Raw genomic sequence first — 20,241 nt, 5'->3', positions numbered from 1 at the left:
CTGCAGCTTTACTTGTAGCTCCACTGAAGGTATTTTGTTTTGGGCAAAGGGGTGAGATTGTGATTTCCCCTGCGGCAGATGAAGAGAAAGGGCTTTATGCACTACAGGTCCCTGGACAGCCAAGCAAGTGTGAGCCGGAGACTGTGCTTCAGCTCTGAAGCAGTGTATCGAGAGCCTTCGAGGAGGAGGGGAATTAGCTCAGATGGTAGAGCGCTCGCTTAGCATGCGAGAGGTAGCGGGATCGATGCCCGCATTCTCCAGCAAGACGCTTTTTCTTCATTTTCACTATTTTATTCAAAACTCACCAATCGTCGCAAATAAAGTCATGTGCTCGCTTCTGTTTTTTTTACTATCATCCTAAAAGTCTTCCGTCCACTTTCTGCTATCCCAAAGAGTCATCCGCGCGAGGGCCGGCAACAGGCGTGATACTGTGCAACAGTCGCATTGCATGGCATTGGTGACATATTCAGGAAATTCCACTTTGATGCCACCCAGGGCTGTTAACCTTTTATTTCATTTCAATACGATGCTTCGAATAATTGGTTCAAAGTGCGCAGCCTTTGCTCTTTTATTTCGTTTTCATCGGAGCAGGTCGGAGCTGGCAGAAGAGTGAGCCCTGTCTGCAGGAGCTCTGATTCCAGAAAGCATATTTTCCCTGTCTTTCTTACCACTCATCTGCGTCTCTTCGCTGACATGAGGGGTTGCTACACTCTGCAGTCTCCCGGCATTTAAAGTCTGCTATCAGCAGAGCACGTTCTGGACTTCACAGCGCCCAGCAAAGTACTAGCCTGCGCCCACCCCCTACTACCGCAAAAACCTTTTGCATGCTTTGGCAGAAGTGTGAACAAAATGCCACGAACCACCCCAGATGGGACTCGAACCCACAATCCCTGGCTTAGGAGGCCAGTGCCTTATCCATTAGGCCACTGTGGCCACTCGACAGAAAAGGGGAAAGTTCTTTCTTTTCCTCTTCTCTCACTGGAGTCACAGGTACTGGCCCACTGAAAAGGGCAAGTTGGCTCACGTCCAAAGCTGCAGTGTCCCAGCACACGCGGGCAAAAGGCACCTGCTTGCACTCGGCTGGACACTTCCGCTTTATGGGACACACGATGGAAAGTGGACTCAATTCCCAGACCTAACTCTTACCTGTTTGGTATTCTGACGCTCGATTGTAAAATATGGCCAGCTGGTAAAAATGACAAAGGGCACTCCAGCGCTGGTCCTTTGGCTGCAGGCGGCGTGTCAGCGGCCTAAAACAGCAAGAAATAGCGAGAGAAATAAAGTGAGAAGCAAGCACCTTTTCAATTGGGCTCTCGGGTCTATGGGACTGGCGTGCAGCCTCTTGATCACAAGCGCAGGTCCAGCGTGAAAGGGCGTGGGAGTGGAGTCACTCTGCTATTAATACCTGGTTGGCCAATCCTCATTGCAATGGATGGCCATCTGCAGCTTTACTTGTAGCTCCACTGAAGGTATTTTGTTTTGGGCAAAGGGGTGAGATTGTGATTTCCCCTGCGGCAGATGAAGAGAAAGGGCTTTATGCACTACAGGTCCCTGGACAGCCAAGCAAGTGTGAGCCGGAGACTGTGCTTCAGCTCTGAAGCAGTGTATCGAGAGCCTTCGAGGAGGAGGGGAATTAGCTCAGATGGTAGAGCGCTCGCTTAGCATGCGAGAGGTAGCGGGATCGATGCCCGCATTCTCCAGCAAGACGCTTTTTCTTCATTTTCACTATTTTATTCAAAACTCACCAATCGTCGCAAATAAAGTCATGTGCTCGCTTCTGTTTTTTTTACTATCATCCTAAAAGTCTTCCGTCCACTTTCTGCTATCCCAAAGAGTCATCCGCGCGAGGGCCGGCAACAGGCGTGATACTGTGCAACAGTCGCATTGCATGGCATTGGTGACATATTCAGGAAATTCCACTTTGATGCCACCCAGGGCTGTTAACCTTTTATTTCATTTCAATACGATGCTTCGAATAATTGGTTCAAAGTGCGCAGCCTTTGCTCTTTTATTTCGTTTTCATCGGAGCAGGTCGGAGCTGGCAGAAGAGTGAGCCCTGTCTGCAGGAGCTCTGATTCCAGAAAGCATATTTTCCCTGTCTTTCTTACCACTCATCTGCGTCTCTTCGCTGACATGAGGGGTTGCTACACTCTGCAGTCTCCCGGCATTTAAAGTCTGCTACCAGCAGAGCACGTTCTGGACTTCACAGCGCCCAGCAAAGTACTAGCCTGCGCCCACCCCCTACTACCGCAAAAACCTTTTGCATGCTTTGGCAGAAGTGTGAACAAAATGCCACGAACCACCCCAGATGGGACTCGAACCCACAATCCCTGGCTTAGGAGGCCAGTGCCTTATCCATTAGGCCACTGGGGCCACTCGACAGAAAAGGGGAAAGTTCTTTCTTTTCCTCTTCTCTCACTGGAGTCACAGGTACTGACCCACTGAAAAGGGCAAGTTGGCTCACGTCCAAAGCTGCAGTGTCCCAGCACACGCGGGCAAAAGGCACCTGCTTGCACTCGGCTGGACACTTCCGCTTTATGGGACACACGATGGAAAGTGGACTCAATTCCCAGACCTAACTCTTACCTGTTTGGTATTCTGACGCTCGATTGTAAAATATGGCCAGCTGGTAAAAATGACAAAGGGCACTCCAGCGCTGGTCCTTTGGCTGCAGGCGGCGTGTCAGCGGCCTAAAACAGCAAGAAATAGCGAGAGAAATAAAGTGAGAAGCAAGCACCTTTTCAATTGGGCTCTCGGGTCTATGGGACTGGCGTGCAGCCTCTTGATCACAAGCGCAGGTCCAGCGTGAAAGGGCGTGGCAGTGGAGTCACTCTGCTATTAATACCTGGTTGGCCAATCCTCGTTGCAATGGATGGCCATCTGCAGCTTTACTTGTAGCTCCACTGAAGGTATTTTGTTTTGGGCAAAGGGGTGAGATTGTGATTTCCCCTGCGGCAGATGAAGAGAAAGGGCTTTATGCACTACAGGTCCCTGGACAGCCAAGCAAGTGTGAGCCGGAGACTGTGCTTCAGCTCTGAAGCAGTGTATCGAGAGCCTTCGAGGAGGAGGGGAATTAGCTCAGATGGTAGAGCGCTCGCTTAGCATGCGAGAGGTAGCGGGATCGATGCCCGCATTCTCCAGCAAGACGCTTTTTCTTCATTTTCACTATTTTATTCAAAACTCACCAATCGTCGCAAATAAAGTCATGTGCTCGCTTCTGTTTTTTTTACTATCATCCTAAAAGTCTTCCGTCCACTTTCTGCTATCCCAAAGAGTCATCCGCGCGAGGGCCGGCAACAGGCGTGATACTGTGCAACAGTCGCATTGCATGGCATTGGTGACATATTCAGGAAATTCCACTTTGATGCCACCCAGGGCTGTTAACCTTTTATTTCATTTCAATACGATGCTTCGAATAATTGGTTCAAAGTGCGCAGCCTTTGCTCTTTTATTTCGTTTTCATCGGAGCAGGTCGGAGCTGGCAGAAGAGTGAGCCCTGTCTGCAGGAGCTCTGATTCCAGAAAGCATATTTTCCCTGTCTTTCTTACCACTCATCTGCGTCTCTTCGCTGACATGAGGGGTTGCTACACTCTGCAGTCTCCCGGCATTTAAAGTCTGCTACCAGCAGAGCACGTTCTGGACTTCACAGCGCCCAGCAAAGTACTAGCCTGCGCCCACCCCCTACTACCGCAAAAACCTTTTGCATGCTTTGGCAGAAGTGTGAACAAAATGCCACGAACCACCCCAGATGGGACTCGAACCCACAATCCCTGGCTTAGGAGGCCAGTGCCTTATCCATTAGGCCACTGGGGCCACTCGACAGAAAAGGGGAAAGTTCTTTCTTTTCCTCTTCTCTCACTGGAGTCACAGGTACTGACCCACTGAAAAGGGCAAGTTGGCTCACGTCCAAAGCTGCAGTGTCCCAGCACACGCGGGCAAAAGGCACCTGCTTGCACTCGGCTGGACACTTCCGCTTTATGGGACACACGATGGAAAGTGGACTCAATTCCCAGACCTAACTCTTACCTGTTTGGTATTCTGACGCTCGATTGTAAAATATGGCCAGCTGGTAAAAATGACAAAGGGCACTCCAGCGCTGGTCCTTTGGCTGCAGGCGGCGTGTCAGCGGCCTAAAACAGCAAGAAATAGCGAGAGAAATAAAGTGAGAAGCAAGCACCTTTTCAATTGGGCTCTCGGGTCTATGGGACTGGCGTGCAGCCTCTTGATCACAAGCGCAGGTCCAGCGTGAAAGGGCGTGGCAGTGGAGTCACTCTGCTATTAATACCTGGTTGGCCAATCCTCGTTGCAATGGATGGCCATCTGCAGCTTTACTTGTAGCTCCACTGAAGGTATTTTGTTTTGGGCAAAGGGGTGAGATTGTGATTTCCCCTGCGGCAGATGAAGAGAAAGGGCTTTATGCACTACAGGTCCCTGGACAGCCAAGCAAGTGTGACCCGGAGACTGTGCTTCAGCTCTGAAGCAGTGTATCGAGAGCCTTCGAGGAGGAGGGGAATTAGCTCAGATGGTAGAGCGCTCGCTTAGCATGCGAGAGGTAGCGGGATCGATGCCCGCATTCTCCAGCAAGACGCTTTTTCTTCATTTTCACTATTTTATTCAAAACTCACCAATCGTCGCAAATAAAGTCATGTGCTCGCTTCTGTTTTTTTTACTATCATCCTAAAAGTCTTCCGTCCACTTTCTGCTATCCCAAAGAGTCATCCGCGCGAGGGCCGGCAACAGGCGTGATACTGTGCAACAGTCGCATTGCATGGCATTGGTGACATATTCAGGAAATTCCACTTTGATGCCACCCAGGGCTGTTAACCTTTTATTTCATTTCAATACGATGCTTCGAATAATTGGTTCAAAGTGCGCAGCCTTTGCTCTTTTATTTCGTTTTCATCGGAGCAGGTCGGAGCTGGCAGAAGAGTGAGCCCTGTCTGCAGGAGCTCTGATTCCAGAAAGCATATTTTCCCTGTCTTTCTTACCACTCATCTGCGTCTCTTCGCTGACATGAGGGGTTGCTACACTCTGCAGTCTCCCGGCATTTAAAGTCTGCTACCAGCAGAGCACGTTCTGGACTTCACAGCGCCCAGCAAAGTACTAGCCTGCGCCCACCCCCTACTACCGCAAAAACCTTTTGCATGCTTTGGCAGAAGTGTGAACAAAATGCCACGAACCACCCCAGATGGGACTCGAACCCACAATCCCTGGCTTAGGAGGCCAGTGCCTTATCCATTAGGCCACTGGGGCCACTCGACAGAAAAGGGGAAAGTTCTTTCTTTTCCTCTTCTCTCACTGGAGTCACAGGTACTGACCCACTGAAAAGGGCAAGTTGGCTCACGTCCAAAGCTGCAGTGTCCCAGCACACGCGGGCAAAAGGCACCTGCTTGCACTCGGCTGGACACTTCCGCTTTATGGGACACACGATGGAAAGTGGACTCAATTCCCAGACCTAACTCTTACCTGTTTGGTATTCTGACGCTCGATTGTAAAATATGGCCAGCTGGTAAAAATGACAAAGGGCACTCCAGCGCTGGTCCTTTGGCTGCAGGCGGCGTGTCAGCGGCCTAAAACAGCAAGAAATAGCGAGAGAAATAAAGTGAGAAGCAAGCACCTTTTCAATTGGGCTCTCGGGTCTATGGGACTGGCGTGCAGCCTCTTGATCACAAGCGCAGGTCCAGCGTGAAAGGGCGTGGGAGTGGAGTCACTCTGCTATTAATACCTGGTTGGCCAATCCTCGTTGCAATGGATGGCCATCTGCAGCTTTACTTGTAGCTCCACTGAAGGTATTTTGTTTTGGGCAAAGGGGTGAGATTGTGATTTCCCCTGCGGCAGATGAAGAGAAAGGGCTTTATGCACTACAGGTCCCTGGACAGCCAAGCAAGTGTGAGCCGGAGACTGTGCTTCAGCTCTGAAGCAGTGTATCGAGAGCCTTCGAGGAGGAGGGGAATTAGCTCAGATGGTAGAGCGCTCGCTTAGCATGCGAGAGGTAGCGGGATCGATGCCCGCATTCTCCAGCAAGACGCTTTTTCTTCATTTTCACTATTTTATTCAAAACTCACCAATCGTCGCAAATAAAGTCATGTGCTCGCTTCTGTTTTTTTTACTATCATCCTAAAAGTCTTCCGTCCACTTTCTGCTATCCCAAAGAGTCATCCGCGCGAGGGCCGGCAACAGGCGTGATACTGTGCAACAGTCGCATTGCATGGCATTGGTGACATATTCAGGAAATTCCACTTTGATGCCACCCAGGGCTGTTAACCTTTTATTTCATTTCAATACGATGCTTCGAATAATTGGTTCAAAGTGCGCAGCCTTTGCTCTTTTATTTCGTTTTCATCGGAGCAGGTCGGAGCTGGCAGAAGAGTGAGCCCTGTCTGCAGGAGCTCTGATTCCAGAAAGCATATTTTCCCTGTCTTTCTTACCACTCATCTGCGTCTCTTCGCTGACATGAGGGGTTGCTACACTCTGCAGTCTCCCGGCATTTAAAGTCTGCTACCAGCAGAGCACGTTCTGGACTTCACAGCGCCCAGCAAAGTACTAGCCTGCGCCCACCCCCTACTACCGCAAAAACCTTTTGCATGCTTTGGCAGAAGTGTGAACAAAATGCCACGAACCACCCCAGATGGGACTCGAACCCACAATCCCTGGCTTAGGAGGCCAGTGCCTTATCCATTAGGCCACTGGGGCCACTCGACAGAAAAGGGGAAAGTTCTTTCTTTTCCTCTTCTCTCACTGGAGTCACAGGTACTGACCCACTGAAAAGGGCAAGTTGGCTCACGTCCAAAGCTGCAGTGTCCCAGCACACGCGGGCAAAAGGCACCTGCTTGCACTCGGCTGGACACTTCCGCTTTATGGGACACACGATGGAAAGTGGACTCAATTCCCAGACCTAACTCTTACCTGTTTGGTATTCTGACGCTCGATTGTAAAATATGGCCAGCTGGTAAAAATGACAAAGGGCACTCCAGCGCTGGTCCTTTGGCTGCAGGCGGCGTGTCAGCGGCCTAAAACAGCAAGAAATAGCGAGAGAAATAAAGTGAGAAGCAAGCACCTTTTCAATTGGGCTCTCGGGTCTATGGGACTGGCGTGCAGCCTCTTGATCACAAGCGCAGGTCCAGCGTGAAAGGGCGTGGCAGTGGAGTCACTCTGCTATTAATACCTGGTTGGCCAATCCTCGTTGCAATGGATGGCCATCTGCAGCTTTACTTGTAGCTCCACTGAAGGTATTTTGTTTTGGGCAAAGGGGTGAGATTGTGATTTCCCCTGCGGCAGATGAAGAGAAAGGGCTTTATGCACTACAGGTCCCTGGACAGCCAAGCAAGTGTGAGCCGGAGACTGTGCTTCAGCTCTGAAGCAGTGTATCGAGAGCCTTCGAGGAGGAGGGGAATTAGCTCAGATGGTAGAGCGCTCGCTTAGCATGCGAGAGGTAGCGGGATCGATGCCCGCATTCTCCAGCAAGACGCTTTTTCTTCATTTTCACTATTTTATTCAAAACTCACCAATCGTCGCAAATAAAGTCATGTGCTCGCTTCTGTTTTTTTTACTATCATCCTAAAAGTCTTCCGTCCACTTTCTGCTATCCCAAAGAGTCATCCGCGCGAGGGCCGGCAACAGGCGTGATACTGTGCAACAGTCGCATTGCATGGCATTGGTGACATATTCAGGAAATTCCACTTTGATGCCACCCAGGGCTGTTAACCTTTTATTTCATTTCAATACGATGCTTCGAATAATTGGTTCAAAGTGCGCAGCCTTTGCTCTTTTATTTCGTTTTCATCGGAGCAGGTCGGAGCTGGCAGAAGAGTGAGCCCTGTCTGCAGGAGCTCTGATTCCAGAAAGCATATTTTCCCTGTCTTTCTTACCACTCATCTGCGTCTCTTCGCTGACATGAGGGGTTGCTACACTCTGCAGTCTCCCGGCATTTAAAGTCTGCTACCAGCAGAGCACGTTCTGGACTTCACAGCGCCCAGCAAAGTACTAGCCTGCGCCCACCCCCTACTACCGCAAAAACCTTTTGCATGCTTTGGCAGAAGTGTGAACAAAATGCCACGAACCACCCCAGATGGGACTCGAACCCACAATCCCTGGCTTAGGAGGCCAGTGCCTTATCCATTAGGCCACTGGGGCCACTCGACAGAAAAGGGGAAAGTTCTTTCTTTTCCTCTTCTCTCACTGGAGTCACAGGTACTGACCCACTGAAAAGGGCAAGTTGGCTCACGTCCAAAGCTGCAGTGTCCCAGCACACGCGGGCAAAAGGCACCTGCTTGCACTCGGCTGGACACTTCCGCTTTATGGGACACACGATGGAAAGTGGACTCAATTCCCAGACCTAACTCTTACCTGTTTGGTATTCTGACGCTCGATTGTAAAATATGGCCAGCTGGTAAAAATGACAAAGGGCACTCCAGCGCTGGTCCTTTGGCTGCAGGCGGCGTGTCAGCGGCCTAAAACAGCAAGAAATAGCGAGAGAAATAAAGTGAGAAGCAAGCACCTTTTCAATTGGGCTCTCGGGTCTATGGGACTGGCGTGCAGCCTCTTGATCACAAGCGCAGGTCCAGCGTGAAAGGGCGTGGCAGTGGAGTCACTCTGCTATTAATACCTGGTTGGCCAATCCTCGTTGCAATGGATGGCCATCTGCAGCTTTACTTGTAGCTCCACTGAAGGTATTTTGTTTTGGGCAAAGGGGTGAGATTGTGATTTCCCCTGCGGCAGATGAAGAGAAAGGGCTTTATGCACTACAGGTCCCTGGACAGCCAAGCAAGTGTGAGCCGGAGACTGTGCTTCAGCTCTGAAGCAGTGTATCGAGAGCCTTCGAGGAGGAGGGGAATTAGCTCAGATGGTAGAGCGCTCGCTTAGCATGCGAGAGGTAGCGGGATCGATGCCCGCATTCTCCAGCAAGACGCTTTTTCTTCATTTTCACTATTTTATTCAAAACTCACCAATCGTCGCAAATAAAGTCATGTGCTCGCTTCTGTTTTTTTTACTATCATCCTAAAAGTCTTCCGTCCACTTTCTGCTATCCCAAAGAGTCATCCGCGCGAGGGCCGGCAACAGGCGTGATACTGTGCAACAGTCGCATTGCATGGCATTGGTGACATATTCAGGAAATTCCACTTTGATGCCACCCAGGGCTGTTAACCTTTTATTTCATTTCAATACGATGCTTCGAATAATTGGTTCAAAGTGCGCAGCCTTTGCTCTTTTATTTCGTTTTCATCGGAGCAGGTCGGAGCTGGCAGAAGAGTGAGCCCTGTCTGCAGGAGCTCTGATTCCAGAAAGCATATTTTCCCTGTCTTTCTTACCACTCATCTGCGTCTCTTCGCTGACATGAGGGGTTGCTACACTCTGCAGTCTCCCGGCATTTAAAGTCTGCTACCAGCAGAGCACGTTCTGGACTTCACAGCGCCCAGCAAAGTACTAGCCTGCGCCCACCCCCTACTACCGCAAAAACCTTTTGCATGCTTTGGCAGAAGTGTGAACAAAATGCCACGAACCACCCCAGATGGGACTCGAACCCACAATCCCTGGCTTAGGAGGCCAGTGCCTTATCCATTAGGCCACTGGGGCCACTCGACAGAAAAGGGGAAAGTTCTTTCTTTTCCTCTTCTCTCACTGGAGTCACAGGTACTGACCCACTGAAAAGGGCAAGTTGGCTCACGTCCAAAGCTGCAGTGTCCCAGCACACGCGGGCAAAAGGCACCTGCTTGCACTCGGCTGGACACTTCCGCTTTATGGGACACACGATGGAAAGTGGACTCAATTCCCAGACCTAACTCTTACCTGTTTGGTATTCTGACGCTCGATTGTAAAATATGGCCAGCTGGTAAAAATGACAAAGGGCACTCCAGCGCTGGTCCTTTGGCTGCAGGCGGCGTGTCAGCGGCCTAAAACAGCAAGAAATAGCGAGAGAAATAAAGTGAGAAGCAAGCACCTTTTCAATTGGGCTCTCGGGTCTATGGGACTGGCGTGCAGCCTCTTGATCACAAGCGCAGGTCCAGCGTGAAAGGGCGTGGCAGTGGAGTCACTCTGCTATTAATACCTGGTTGGCCAATCCTCGTTGCAATGGATGGCCATCTGCAGCTTTACTTGTAGCTCCACTGAAGGTATTTTGTTTTGGGCAAAGGGGTGAGATTGTGATTTCCCCTGCGGCAGATGAAGAGAAAGGGCTTTATGCACTACAGGTCCCTGGACAGCCAAGCAAGTGTGAGCCGGAGACTGTGCTTCAGCTCTGAAGCAGTGTATCGAGAGCCTTCGAGGAGGAGGGGAATTAGCTCAGATGGTAGAGCGCTCGCTTAGCATGCGAGAGGTAGCGGGATCGATGCCCGCATTCTCCAGCAAGACGCTTTTTCTTCATTTTCACTATTTTATTCAAAACTCACCAATCGTCTCAAATAAAGGCATGTGCTCGCTTCTGTTTTTTTTTACTATCATCCTAAAAGTCTTCCGTCCACTTTCTGCTATCCCAAAGAGTCATCCGCGCGAGGGCCGGCAACAGGCGTGATACTGTGCAACAGGCGCATTGCATGGCATTGGTGACATATTCAGGAAATTCCACTTTGATGCCACCCAGGGCTGTTAACCGTTTATTTCATTTCAATACGATGCTTCGAATAATTGGTTCAAAGTGCGCAGCCTTTGCTCTTTTATTTCGTTTTCATCGGAGCAGGTCGGAGCTGGCACAAGAGTGAGCCCTGTCTGCAGGAGCTCTGATTCCAGAAAGCATATTTTCCCTGTCTTTCTTACCACTCATCTGTGTCTCTTCGCTGACATGAGGGGTTGCTACACTCTGCAGTCTCCCGGCATTTAAAGTCTGCTACCAGCAGAGCACGTTCTGGACTTCACAGCGCCCAGCAAAGTACTAGCCTGCGCCCACCCCCTACTACCGCAAAAACCTTTTGCATGCTTTGGCAGAAGTGTCAACAAAATGCCACGAACCACCCCAGATGGGACTCGAACCCACAATCCCTGGCTTAGGAGGCCAGTGCCTTATCCATTAGGCCACTGTGGCCACTCGACAGAAAAGGGGAAAGTTCTTTCTTTTCCTCTTCTCTCACTGGAGTCACAGGTACTGGCCCACTGAAAAGGGCAAGTTGGCTCACGTCCAAAGCTGCAGTGTCCCAGCACACGCGGGCAAAAGGCACCTGCTTGCACTCGGCTGGACACTTCCGCTTTATGGGACACACGATGGAAAGTGGACTCAATTCCCAGACCTAACTCTTACCTGTTTGGTATTCTGACGCTCGATTGTAAAATATGGCCAGCTGGTAAAAATGACAAAGGGCACTCCAGCGCTGGTCCTTTGGCTGCAGGCGGCGTGTCAGCGGCCTAAAACAGCAAGAAATAGCGAGAGAAATAAAGTGAGAAGCAAGCACCTTTTCAATTGGGCTCTCGGGTCTATGGGACTGGCGTGCAGCCTCTTGATCACAAGCGCAGGTCCAGCGTGAAAGGGCGTGGGAGTGGAGTCACTCTGCTATTAATACCTGGTTGGCCAATCCTCATTGCAATGGATGGCCATCTGCAGCTTTACTTGTAGCTCCACTGAAGGTATTTTGTTTTGGGCAAAGGGGTGAGATTGTGATTTCCCCTGCGGCAGATGAAGAGAAAGGGCTTTATGCACTACAGGTCCCTGGACAGCCAAGCAAGTGTGAGCCGGAGACTGTGCTTCAGCTCTGAAGCAGTGTATCGAGAGCCTTCGAGGAGGAGGGGAATTAGCTCAGATGGTAGAGCGCTCGCTTAGCATGCGAGAGGTAGCGGGATCGATGCCCGCATTCTCCAGCAAGACGCTTTTTCTTCATTTTCACTATTTTATTCAAAACTCACCAATCGTCGCAAATAAAGTCATGTGCTCGCTTCTGTTTTTTTTACTATCATCCTAAAAGTCTTCCGTCCACTTTCTGCTATCCCAAAGAGTCATCCGCGCGAGGGCCGGCAACAGGCGTGATACTGTGCAACAGTCGCATTGCATGGCATTGGTGACATATTCAGGAAATTCCACTTTGATGCCACCCAGGGCTGTTAACCTTTTATTTCATTTCAATACGATGCTTCGAATAATTGGTTCAAAGTGCGCAGCCTTTGCTCTTTTATTTCGTTTTCATCGGAGCAGGTCGGAGCTGGCAGAAGAGTGAGCCCTGTCTGCAGGAGCTCTGATTCCAGAAAGCATATTTTCCCTGTCTTTCTTACCACTCATCTGCGTCTCTTCGCTGACATGAGGGGTTGCTACACTCTGCAGTCTCCCGGCATTTAAAGTCTGCTACCAGCAGAGCACGTTCTGGACTTCACAGCGCCCAGCAAAGTACTAGCCTGCGCCCACCCCCTACTACCGCAAAAACCTTTTGCATGCTTTGGCAGAAGTGTGAACAAAATGCCACGAACCACCCCAGATGGGACTCGAACCCACAATCCCTGGCTTAGGAGGCCAGTGCCTTATCCATTAGGCCACTGGGGCCACTCGACAGAAAAGGGGAAAGTTCTTTCTTTTCCTCTTCTCTCACTGGAGTCACAGGTACTGACCCACTGAAAAGGGCAAGTTGGCTCACGTCCAAAGCTGCAGTGTCCCAGCACACGCGGGCAAAAGGCACCTGCTTGCACTCGGCTGGACACTTCCGCTTTATGGGACACACGATGGAAAGTGGACTCAATTCCCAGACCTAACTCTTACCTGTTTGGTATTCTGACGCTCGATTGTAAAATATGGCCAGCTGGTAAAAATGACAAAGGGCACTCCAGCGCTGGTCCTTTGGCTGCAGGCGGCGTGTCAGCGGCCTAAAACAGCAAGAAATAGCGAGAGAAATAAAGTGAGAAGCAAGCACCTTTTCAATTGGGCTCTCGGGTCTATGGGACTGGCGTGCAGCCTCTTGATCACAAGCGCAGGTCCAGCGTGAAAGGGCGTGGGAGTGGAGTCACTCTGCTATTAATACCTGGTTGGCCAATCCTCATTGCAATGGATGGCCATCTGCAGCTTTACTTGTAGCTCCACTGAAGGTATTTTGTTTTGGGCAAAGGGGTGAGATTGTGATTTCCCCTGCGGCAGATGAAGAGAAAGGGCTTTATGCACTACAGGTCCCTGGACAGCCAAGCAAGTGTGAGCCGGAGACTGTGCTTCAGCTCTGAAGCAGTGTATCGAGAGCCTTCGAGGAGGAGGGGAATTAGCTCAGATGGTAGAGCGCTCGCTTAGCATGCGAGAGGTAGCGGGATCGATGCCCGCATTCTCCAGCAAGACGCTTTTTCTTCATTTTCACTATTTTATTCAAAACTCACCAATCGTCGCAAATAAAGTCATGTGCTCGCTTCTGTTTTTTTTACTATCATCCTAAAAGTCTTCCGTCCACTTTCTGCTATCCCAAAGAGTCATCCGCGCGAGGGCCGGCAACAGGCGTGATACTGTGCAACAGTCGCATTGCATGGCATTGGTGACATATTCAGGAAATTCCACTTTGATGCCACCCAGGGCTGTTAACCTTTTATTTCATTTCAATACGATGCTTCGAATAATTGGTTCAAAGTGCGCAGCCTTTGCTCTTTTATTTCGTTTTCATCGGAGCAGGTCGGAGCTGGCAGAAGAGTGAGCCCTGTCTGCAGGAGCTCTGATTCCAGAAAGCATATTTTCCCTGTCTTTCTTACCACTCATCTGCGTCTCTTCGCTGACATGAGGGGTTGCTACACTCTGCAGTCTCCCGGCATTTAAAGTCTGCTACCAGCAGAGCACGTTCTGGACTTCACAGCGCCCAGCAAAGTACTAGCCTGCGCCCACCCCCTACTACCGCAAAAACCTTTTGCATGCTTTGGCAGAAGTGTGAACAAAATGCCACGAACCACCCCAGATGGGACTCGAACCCACAATCCCTGGCTTAGGAGGCCAGTGCCTTATCCATTAGGCCACTGGGGCCACTCGACAGAAAAGGGGAAAGTTCTTTCTTTTCCTCTTCTCTCACTGGAGTCACAGGTACTGACCCACTGAAAAGGGCAAGTTGGCTCACGTCCAAAGCTGCAGTGTCCCAGCACACGCGGGCAAAAGGCACCTGCTTGCACTCGGCTGGACACTTCCGCTTTATGGGACACACGATGGAAAGTGGACTCAATTCCCAGACCTAACTCTTACCTGTTTGGTATTCTGACGCTCGATTGTAAAATATGGCCAGCTGGTAAAAATGACAAAGGGCACTCCAGCGCTGGTCCTTTGGCTGCAGGCGGCGTGTCAGCGGCCTAAAACAGCAAGAAATAGCGAGAGAAATAAAGTGAGAAGCAAGCACCTTTTCAATTGGGCTCTCGGGTCTATGGGACTGGCGTGCAGCCTCTTGATCACAAGCGCAGGTCCAGCGTGAAAGGGCGTGGCAGTGGAGTCACTCTGCTATTAATACCTGGTTGGCCAATCCTCGTTGCAATGGATGGCCATCTGCAGCTTTACTTGTAGCTCCACTGAAGGTATTTTGTTTTGGGCAAAGGGGTGAGATTGTGATTTCCCCTGCGGCAGATGAAGAGAAAGGGCTTTATGCACTACAGGTCCCTGGACAGCCAAGCAAGTGTGAGCCGGAGACTGTGCTTCAGCTCTGAAGCAGTGTATCGAGAGCCTTCGAGGAGGAGGGGAATTAGCTCAGATGGTAGAGCGCTCGCTTAGCATGCGAGAGGTAGCGGGATCGATGCCCGCATTCTCCAGCAAGACGCTTTTTCTTCATTTTCACTATTTTATTCAAAACTCACCAATCGTCTCAAATAAAGGCATGTGCTCGCTTCTGTTTTTTTTTACTATCATCCTAAAAGTCTTCCGTCCACTTTCTGCTATCCCAAAGAGTCATCCGCGCGAGGGCCGGCAACAGGCGTGATACTGTGCAACAGGCGCATTGCATGGCATTGGTGACATATTCAGGAAATTCCACTTTGATGCCACCCAGGGCTGTTAACCTTTTATTTCATTTCAATACGATGCTTCGAATAATTGGTTCAAAGTGCGCAGCCTTTGCTCTTTTATTTCGTTTTCATCGGAGCAGGTCGGAGCTGGCAGAAGAGTGAGCCCTGTCTGCAGGAGCTCTGATTCCAGAAAGCATATTTTCCCTGTCTTTCTTACCACTCATCTGCGTCTCTTCGCTGACATGAGGGGTTGCTACACTCTGCAGTCTCCCGGCATTTAAAGTCTGCTACCAGCAGAGCACGTTCTGGACTTCACAGCGCCCAGCAAAGTACTAGCCTGCGCCCACCCCCTACTACCGCAAAAACCTTTTGCATGCTTTGGCAGAAGTGTGAACAAAATGCCACGAACCACCCCAGATGGGACTCGAACCCACAATCCCTGGCTTAGGAGGCCAGTGCCTTATCCATTAGGCCACTGGGGCCACTCGACAGAAAAGGGGAAAGTTCTTTCTTTTCCTCTTCTCTCACTGGAGTCACAGGTACTGACCCACTGAAAAGGGCAAGTTGGCTCACGTCCAAAGCTGCAGTGTCCCAGCACACGCGGGCAAAAGGCACCTGCTTGCACTCGGCTGGACACTTCCGCTTTATGGGACACACGATGGAAAGTGGACTCAATTCCCAGACCTAACTCTTACCTGTTTGGTATTCTGACGCTCGATTGTAAAATATGGCCAGCTGGTAAAAATGACAAAGGGCACTCCAGCGCTGGTCCTTTGGCTGCAGGCGGCGTGTCAGCGGCCTAAAACAGCAAGAAATAGCGAGAGAAATAAAGTGAGAAGCAAGCACCTTTTCAATTGGGCTCTCGGGTCTATGGGACTGGCGTGCAGCCTCTTGATCACAAGCGCAGGTCCAGCGTGAAAGGGCGTGGGAGTGGAGTCACTCTGCTATTAATACCTGGTTGGCCAATCCTCATTGCAATGGATGGCCATCTGCAGCTTTACTTGTAGCTCCACTGAAGGTATTTTGTTTTGGGCAAAGGGGTGAGATTGTGATTTCCCCTGCGGCAGATGAAGAGAAAGGGCTTTATGCACTACAGGTCCCTGGACAGCCAAGCAAGTGTGAGCCGGAGACTGTGCTTCAGCTCTGAAGCAGTGTATCGAGAGCCTTCGAGGAGGAGGGGAATTAGCTCAGATGGTAGAGCGCTCGCTTAGCATGCGAGAGGTAGCGGGATCGATGCCCGCATTCTCCAGCAAGACGCTTTTTCTTCATTTTCACTATTTTATTCAAAACTCACCAATCGTCGCAAATAAAGTCATGTGCTCGCTTCTGTTTTTTTTACTATCATCCTAAAAGTCTTCCGTCCACTTTCTGCTATCCCAAAGAGTCATCCGCGCGAGGGCCGGCAACAGGCGTGATACTGTGCAACAGTCGCATTGCATGGCATTGGTGACATATTCAGGAAATTCCACTTTGATGCCACCCAGGGCTGTTAACCTTTTATTTCATTTCAATACGATGCTTCGAATAATTGGTTCAAAGTGCGCAGCCTTTGCTCTTTTATTTCGTTTTCATCGGAGCAGGTCGGAGCTGGCAGAAGAGTGAGCCCTGTCTGCAGGAGCTCTGATTCCAGAAAGCATATTTTCCCTGTCTTTCTTACCACTCATCTGCGTCTCTTCGCTGACATGAGGGGTTGCTACACTCTGCAGTCTCCCGGCATTTAAAGTCTGCTACCAGCAGAGCACGTTCTGGACTTCACAGCGCCCAGCAAAGTACTAGCCTGCGCCCACCCCCTACTACCGCAAAAACCTTTTGCATGCTTTGGCAGAAGTGTGAACAAAATGCCACGAACCACCCCAGATGGGACTCGAACCCACAATCCCTGGCTTAGGAGGCCAGTGCCTTATCCATTAGGCCACTGGGGCCACTCGACAGAAAAGGGGAAAGTTCTTTCTTTTCCTCTTCTCTCACTGGAGTCACAGGTACTGACCCACTGAAAAGGGCAAGTTGGCTCACGTCCAAAGCTGCAGTGTCCCAGCACACGCGGGCAAAAGGCACCTGCTTGCACTCGGCTGGACACTTCCGCTTTATGGGACACACGATGGAAAGTGGACTCAATTCCCAGACCTAACTCTTACCTGTTTGGTATTCTGACGCTCGATTGTAAAATATGGCCAGCTGGTAAAAATGACAAAGGGCACTCCAGCGCTGGTCCTTTGGCTGCAGGCGGCGTGTCAGCGGCCTAAAACAGCAAGAAATAGCGAGAGAAATAAAGTGAGAAGCAAGCACCTTTTCAATTGGGCTCTCGGGTCTATGGGACTGGCGTGCAGCCTCTTGATCACAAGCGCAGGTCCAGCGTGAAAGGGCGTGGGAGTGGAGTCACTCTGCTATTAATACCTGGTTGGCCAATCCTCATTGCAATGGATGGCCATCTGCAGCTTTACTTGTAGCTCCACTGAAGGTATTTTGTTTTGGGCAAAGGGGTGAGATTGTGATTTCCCCTGCGGCAGATGAAGAGAAAGGGCTTTATGCACTACAGGTCCCTGGACAGCCAAGCAAGTGTGAGCCGGAGACTGTGCTTCAGCTCTGAAGCAGTGTATCGAGAGCCTTCGAGGAGGAGGGGAATTAGCTCAGATGGTAGAGCGCTCGCTTAGCATGCGAGAGGTAGCGGGATCGATGCCCGCATTCTCCAGCAAGACGCTTTTTCTTCATTTTCACTATTTTATTCAAAACTCACCAATCGTCGCAAATAAAGTCATGTGCTCGCTTCTGTTTTTTTTACTATCATCCTAAAAGTCTTCCGTCCACTTTCTGCTATCCCAAAGAGTCATCCGCGCGAGGGCCGGCAACAGGCGTGATACTGTGCAACAGTCGCATTGCATGGCATTGGTGACATATTCAGGAAATTCCACTTTGATGCCACCCAGGGCTGTTAACCTTTTATTTCATTTCAATACGATGCTTCGAATAATTGGTTCAAAGTGCGCAGCCTTTGCTCTTTTATTTCGTTTTCATCGGAGCAGGTCGGAGCTGGCAGAAGAGTGAGCCCTGTCTGCAGGAGCTCTGATTCCAGAAAGCATATTTTCCCTGTCTTTCTTACCACTCATCTGCGTCTCTTCGCTGACATGAGGGGTTGCTACACTCTGCAGTCTCCCGGCATTTAAAGTCTGCTACCAGCAGAGCACGTTCTGGACTTCACAGCGCCCAGCAAAGTACTAGCCTGCGCCCACCCCCTACTACCGCAAAAACCTTTTGCATGCTTTGGCAGAAGTGTGAACAAAATGCCACGAACCACCCCAGATGGGACTCGAACCCACAATCCCTGGCTTAGGAGGCCAGTGCCTTATCCATTAGGCCACTGGGGCCACTCGACAGAAAAGGGGAAAGTTCTTTCTTTTCCTCTTCTCTCACTGGAGTCACAGGTACTGACCCACTGAAAAGGGCAAGTTGGCTCACGTCCAAAGCTGCAGTGTCCCAGCACACGCGGGCAAAAGGCACCTGCTTGCACTCGGCTGGACACTTCCGCTTTATGGGACACACGATGGAAAGTGGACTCAATTCCCAGACCTAACTCTTACCTGTTTGGTATTCTGACGCTCGATTGTAAAATATGGCCAGCTGGTAAAAATGACAAAGGGCACTCCAGCGCTGGTCCTTTGGCTGCAGGCGGCGTGTCAGCGGCCTAAAACAGCAAGAAATAGCGAGAGAAATAAAGTGAGAAGCAAGCACCTTTTCAATTGGGCTCTCGGGTCTATGGGACTGGCGTGCAGCCTCTTGATCACAAGCGCAGGTCCAGCGTGAAAGGGCGTGGCAGTGGAGTCACTCTGCTATTAATACCTGGTTGGCCAATCCTCGTTGCAATGGATGGCCATCTGCAGCTTTACTTGTAGCTCCACTGAAGGTATTTTGTTTTGGGCAAAGGGGTGAGATTGTGATTTCCCCTGCGGCAGATGAAGAGAAAGGGCTTTATGCACTACAGGTCCCTGGACAGCCAAGCAAGTGTGAGCCGGAGACTGTGCTTCAGCTCTGAAGCAGTGTATCGAGAGCCTTCGAGGAGGAGGGGAATTAGCTCAGATGGTAGAGCGCTCGCTTAGCATGCGAGAGGTAGCGGGATCGATGCCCGCATTCTCCAGCAAGACGCTTTTTCTTCATTTTCACTATTTTATTCAAAACTCACCAATCGTCTCAAATAAAGGCATGTGCTCGCTTCTGTTTTTTTTTACTATCATCCTAAAAGTCTTCCGTCCACTTTCTGCTATCCCAAAGAGTCATCCGCGCGAGGGCCGGCAACAGGCGTGATACTGTGCAACAGGCGCATTGCATGGCATTGGTGACATATTCAGGAAATTCCACTTTGATGCCACCCAGGGCTGTTAACCTTTTATTTCATTTCAATACGATGCTTCGAATAATTGGTTCAAAGTGCGCAGCCTTTGCTCTTTTATTTCGTTTTCATCGGAGCAGGTCGGAGCTGGCAGAAGAGTGAGCCCTGTCTGCAGGAGCTCTGATTCCAGAAAGCATATTTTCCCTGTCTTTCTTACCACTCATCTGCGTCTCTTCGCTGACATGAGGGGTTGCTACACTCTGCAGTCTCCCGGCATTTAAAGTCTGCTACCAGCAGAGCACGTTCTGGACTTCACAGCGCCCAGCAAAGTACTAGCCTGCGCCCACCCCCTACTACCGCAAAAACCTTTTGCATGCTTTGGCAGAAGTGTGAACAAAATGCCACGAACCACCCCAGATGGGACTCGAACCCACAATCCCTGGCTTAGGAGGCCAGTGCCTTATCCATTAGGCCACTGGGGCCACTCGACAGAAAAGGGGAAAGTTCTTTCTTTTCCTCTTCTCTCACTGGAGTCACAGGTACTGACCCACTGAAAAGGGCAAGTTGGCTCACGTCCAAAGCTGCAGTGTCCCAGCACACGCGGGCAAAAGGCACCTGCTTGCACTCGGCTGGACACTTCCGCTTTATGGGACACACGATGGAAAGTGGACTCAATTCCCAGACCTAACTCTTACCTGTTTGGTATTCTGACGCTCGATTGTAAAATATGGCCAGCTGGTAAAAATGACAAAGGGCACTCCAGCGCTGGTCCTTTGGCTGCAGGCGGCGTGTCAGCGGCCTAAAACAGCAAGAAATAGCGAGAGAAATAAAGTGAGAAGCAAGCACCTTTTCAATTGGGCTCTCGGGTCTATGGGACTGGCGTGCAGCCTCTTGATCACAAGCGCAGGTCCAGCGTGAAAGGGCGTGGCAGTGGAGTCACTCTGCTATTAATACCTGGTTGGCCAATCCTCGTTGCAATGGATGGCCATCTGCAGCTTTACTTGTAGCTCCACTGAAGGTATTTTGTTTTGGGCAAAGGGGTGAGATTGTGATTTCCCCTGCGGCAG

At 50.5% G+C, this 20,241-nt stretch overlaps 28 non-coding genes across 28 annotated transcripts; 14 read left to right on the top strand and 14 right to left on the bottom strand.

Moving 5' to 3' along the window:
- Positions 1-187: 187 nt before the first annotated feature.
- Positions 188-260, top strand: TRNAA-AGC (transfer RNA alanine (anticodon AGC)). Its single transcript has one exon. It is a non-coding gene; the product is annotated as a tRNA-Ala (tRNA).
- A 590-nt stretch (positions 261-850) lies between these two features.
- TRNAR-CCU (transfer RNA arginine (anticodon CCU)) lies at positions 851-933 on the bottom strand. Its single transcript has one exon. It is a non-coding gene; the product is annotated as a tRNA-Arg (tRNA).
- Positions 934-1,627: 694 nt separating this feature from the next.
- TRNAA-AGC (transfer RNA alanine (anticodon AGC)) lies at positions 1,628-1,700 on the top strand. Its single transcript has one exon. It is a non-coding gene; the product is annotated as a tRNA-Ala (tRNA).
- A 600-nt stretch (positions 1,701-2,300) lies between these two features.
- On the bottom strand, positions 2,301-2,373 carry TRNAR-CCU (transfer RNA arginine (anticodon CCU)). The gene has a single exon. It is a non-coding gene; the product is annotated as a tRNA-Arg (tRNA).
- A 694-nt stretch (positions 2,374-3,067) lies between these two features.
- On the top strand, positions 3,068-3,140 carry TRNAA-AGC (transfer RNA alanine (anticodon AGC)). Its single transcript has one exon. It is a non-coding gene; the product is annotated as a tRNA-Ala (tRNA).
- Positions 3,141-3,740: 600 nt separating this feature from the next.
- TRNAR-CCU (transfer RNA arginine (anticodon CCU)) lies at positions 3,741-3,813 on the bottom strand. Its single transcript has one exon. It is a non-coding gene; the product is annotated as a tRNA-Arg (tRNA).
- Positions 3,814-4,507: 694 nt separating this feature from the next.
- Positions 4,508-4,580, top strand: TRNAA-AGC (transfer RNA alanine (anticodon AGC)). The gene has a single exon. It is a non-coding gene; the product is annotated as a tRNA-Ala (tRNA).
- Positions 4,581-5,180: 600 nt separating this feature from the next.
- Positions 5,181-5,253, bottom strand: TRNAR-CCU (transfer RNA arginine (anticodon CCU)). Its single transcript has one exon. It is a non-coding gene; the product is annotated as a tRNA-Arg (tRNA).
- Positions 5,254-5,947: 694 nt separating this feature from the next.
- Positions 5,948-6,020, top strand: TRNAA-AGC (transfer RNA alanine (anticodon AGC)). Its single transcript has one exon. It is a non-coding gene; the product is annotated as a tRNA-Ala (tRNA).
- Positions 6,021-6,620: 600 nt separating this feature from the next.
- Positions 6,621-6,693, bottom strand: TRNAR-CCU (transfer RNA arginine (anticodon CCU)). The gene has a single exon. It is a non-coding gene; the product is annotated as a tRNA-Arg (tRNA).
- A 694-nt stretch (positions 6,694-7,387) lies between these two features.
- Positions 7,388-7,460, top strand: TRNAA-AGC (transfer RNA alanine (anticodon AGC)). Its single transcript has one exon. It is a non-coding gene; the product is annotated as a tRNA-Ala (tRNA).
- Positions 7,461-8,060: 600 nt separating this feature from the next.
- On the bottom strand, positions 8,061-8,133 carry TRNAR-CCU (transfer RNA arginine (anticodon CCU)). The gene has a single exon. It is a non-coding gene; the product is annotated as a tRNA-Arg (tRNA).
- Positions 8,134-8,827: 694 nt separating this feature from the next.
- On the top strand, positions 8,828-8,900 carry TRNAA-AGC (transfer RNA alanine (anticodon AGC)). Its single transcript has one exon. It is a non-coding gene; the product is annotated as a tRNA-Ala (tRNA).
- A 600-nt stretch (positions 8,901-9,500) lies between these two features.
- On the bottom strand, positions 9,501-9,573 carry TRNAR-CCU (transfer RNA arginine (anticodon CCU)). Its single transcript has one exon. It is a non-coding gene; the product is annotated as a tRNA-Arg (tRNA).
- A 694-nt stretch (positions 9,574-10,267) lies between these two features.
- TRNAA-AGC (transfer RNA alanine (anticodon AGC)) lies at positions 10,268-10,340 on the top strand. The gene has a single exon. It is a non-coding gene; the product is annotated as a tRNA-Ala (tRNA).
- A 591-nt stretch (positions 10,341-10,931) lies between these two features.
- On the bottom strand, positions 10,932-11,014 carry TRNAR-CCU (transfer RNA arginine (anticodon CCU)). Its single transcript has one exon. It is a non-coding gene; the product is annotated as a tRNA-Arg (tRNA).
- A 694-nt stretch (positions 11,015-11,708) lies between these two features.
- On the top strand, positions 11,709-11,781 carry TRNAA-AGC (transfer RNA alanine (anticodon AGC)). The gene has a single exon. It is a non-coding gene; the product is annotated as a tRNA-Ala (tRNA).
- Positions 11,782-12,381: 600 nt separating this feature from the next.
- On the bottom strand, positions 12,382-12,454 carry TRNAR-CCU (transfer RNA arginine (anticodon CCU)). Its single transcript has one exon. It is a non-coding gene; the product is annotated as a tRNA-Arg (tRNA).
- Positions 12,455-13,148: 694 nt separating this feature from the next.
- TRNAA-AGC (transfer RNA alanine (anticodon AGC)) lies at positions 13,149-13,221 on the top strand. The gene has a single exon. It is a non-coding gene; the product is annotated as a tRNA-Ala (tRNA).
- A 600-nt stretch (positions 13,222-13,821) lies between these two features.
- TRNAR-CCU (transfer RNA arginine (anticodon CCU)) lies at positions 13,822-13,894 on the bottom strand. The gene has a single exon. It is a non-coding gene; the product is annotated as a tRNA-Arg (tRNA).
- A 694-nt stretch (positions 13,895-14,588) lies between these two features.
- TRNAA-AGC (transfer RNA alanine (anticodon AGC)) lies at positions 14,589-14,661 on the top strand. Its single transcript has one exon. It is a non-coding gene; the product is annotated as a tRNA-Ala (tRNA).
- Positions 14,662-15,262: 601 nt separating this feature from the next.
- On the bottom strand, positions 15,263-15,335 carry TRNAR-CCU (transfer RNA arginine (anticodon CCU)). Its single transcript has one exon. It is a non-coding gene; the product is annotated as a tRNA-Arg (tRNA).
- Positions 15,336-16,029: 694 nt separating this feature from the next.
- TRNAA-AGC (transfer RNA alanine (anticodon AGC)) lies at positions 16,030-16,102 on the top strand. Its single transcript has one exon. It is a non-coding gene; the product is annotated as a tRNA-Ala (tRNA).
- A 600-nt stretch (positions 16,103-16,702) lies between these two features.
- On the bottom strand, positions 16,703-16,775 carry TRNAR-CCU (transfer RNA arginine (anticodon CCU)). Its single transcript has one exon. It is a non-coding gene; the product is annotated as a tRNA-Arg (tRNA).
- Positions 16,776-17,469: 694 nt separating this feature from the next.
- TRNAA-AGC (transfer RNA alanine (anticodon AGC)) lies at positions 17,470-17,542 on the top strand. The gene has a single exon. It is a non-coding gene; the product is annotated as a tRNA-Ala (tRNA).
- Positions 17,543-18,142: 600 nt separating this feature from the next.
- TRNAR-CCU (transfer RNA arginine (anticodon CCU)) lies at positions 18,143-18,215 on the bottom strand. The gene has a single exon. It is a non-coding gene; the product is annotated as a tRNA-Arg (tRNA).
- A 694-nt stretch (positions 18,216-18,909) lies between these two features.
- Positions 18,910-18,982, top strand: TRNAA-AGC (transfer RNA alanine (anticodon AGC)). Its single transcript has one exon. It is a non-coding gene; the product is annotated as a tRNA-Ala (tRNA).
- Positions 18,983-19,583: 601 nt separating this feature from the next.
- On the bottom strand, positions 19,584-19,656 carry TRNAR-CCU (transfer RNA arginine (anticodon CCU)). Its single transcript has one exon. It is a non-coding gene; the product is annotated as a tRNA-Arg (tRNA).
- Positions 19,657-20,241: the final 585 nt, after the last annotated feature.

This window comes from Ambystoma mexicanum, chromosome 5q (genome assembly GCF_040938575.1).
Source record: "Ambystoma mexicanum isolate Mex_15411 chromosome 5q, UKY_AmexF1_1, whole genome shotgun sequence".
In the NCBI taxonomy this organism is placed as follows: domain Eukaryota; kingdom Metazoa; phylum Chordata; class Amphibia; order Caudata; family Ambystomatidae; genus Ambystoma; species Ambystoma mexicanum.
Note: the sequence above shows the minus strand (reverse complement) of the source record. Positions and strands in the feature narration are given on the sequence as shown.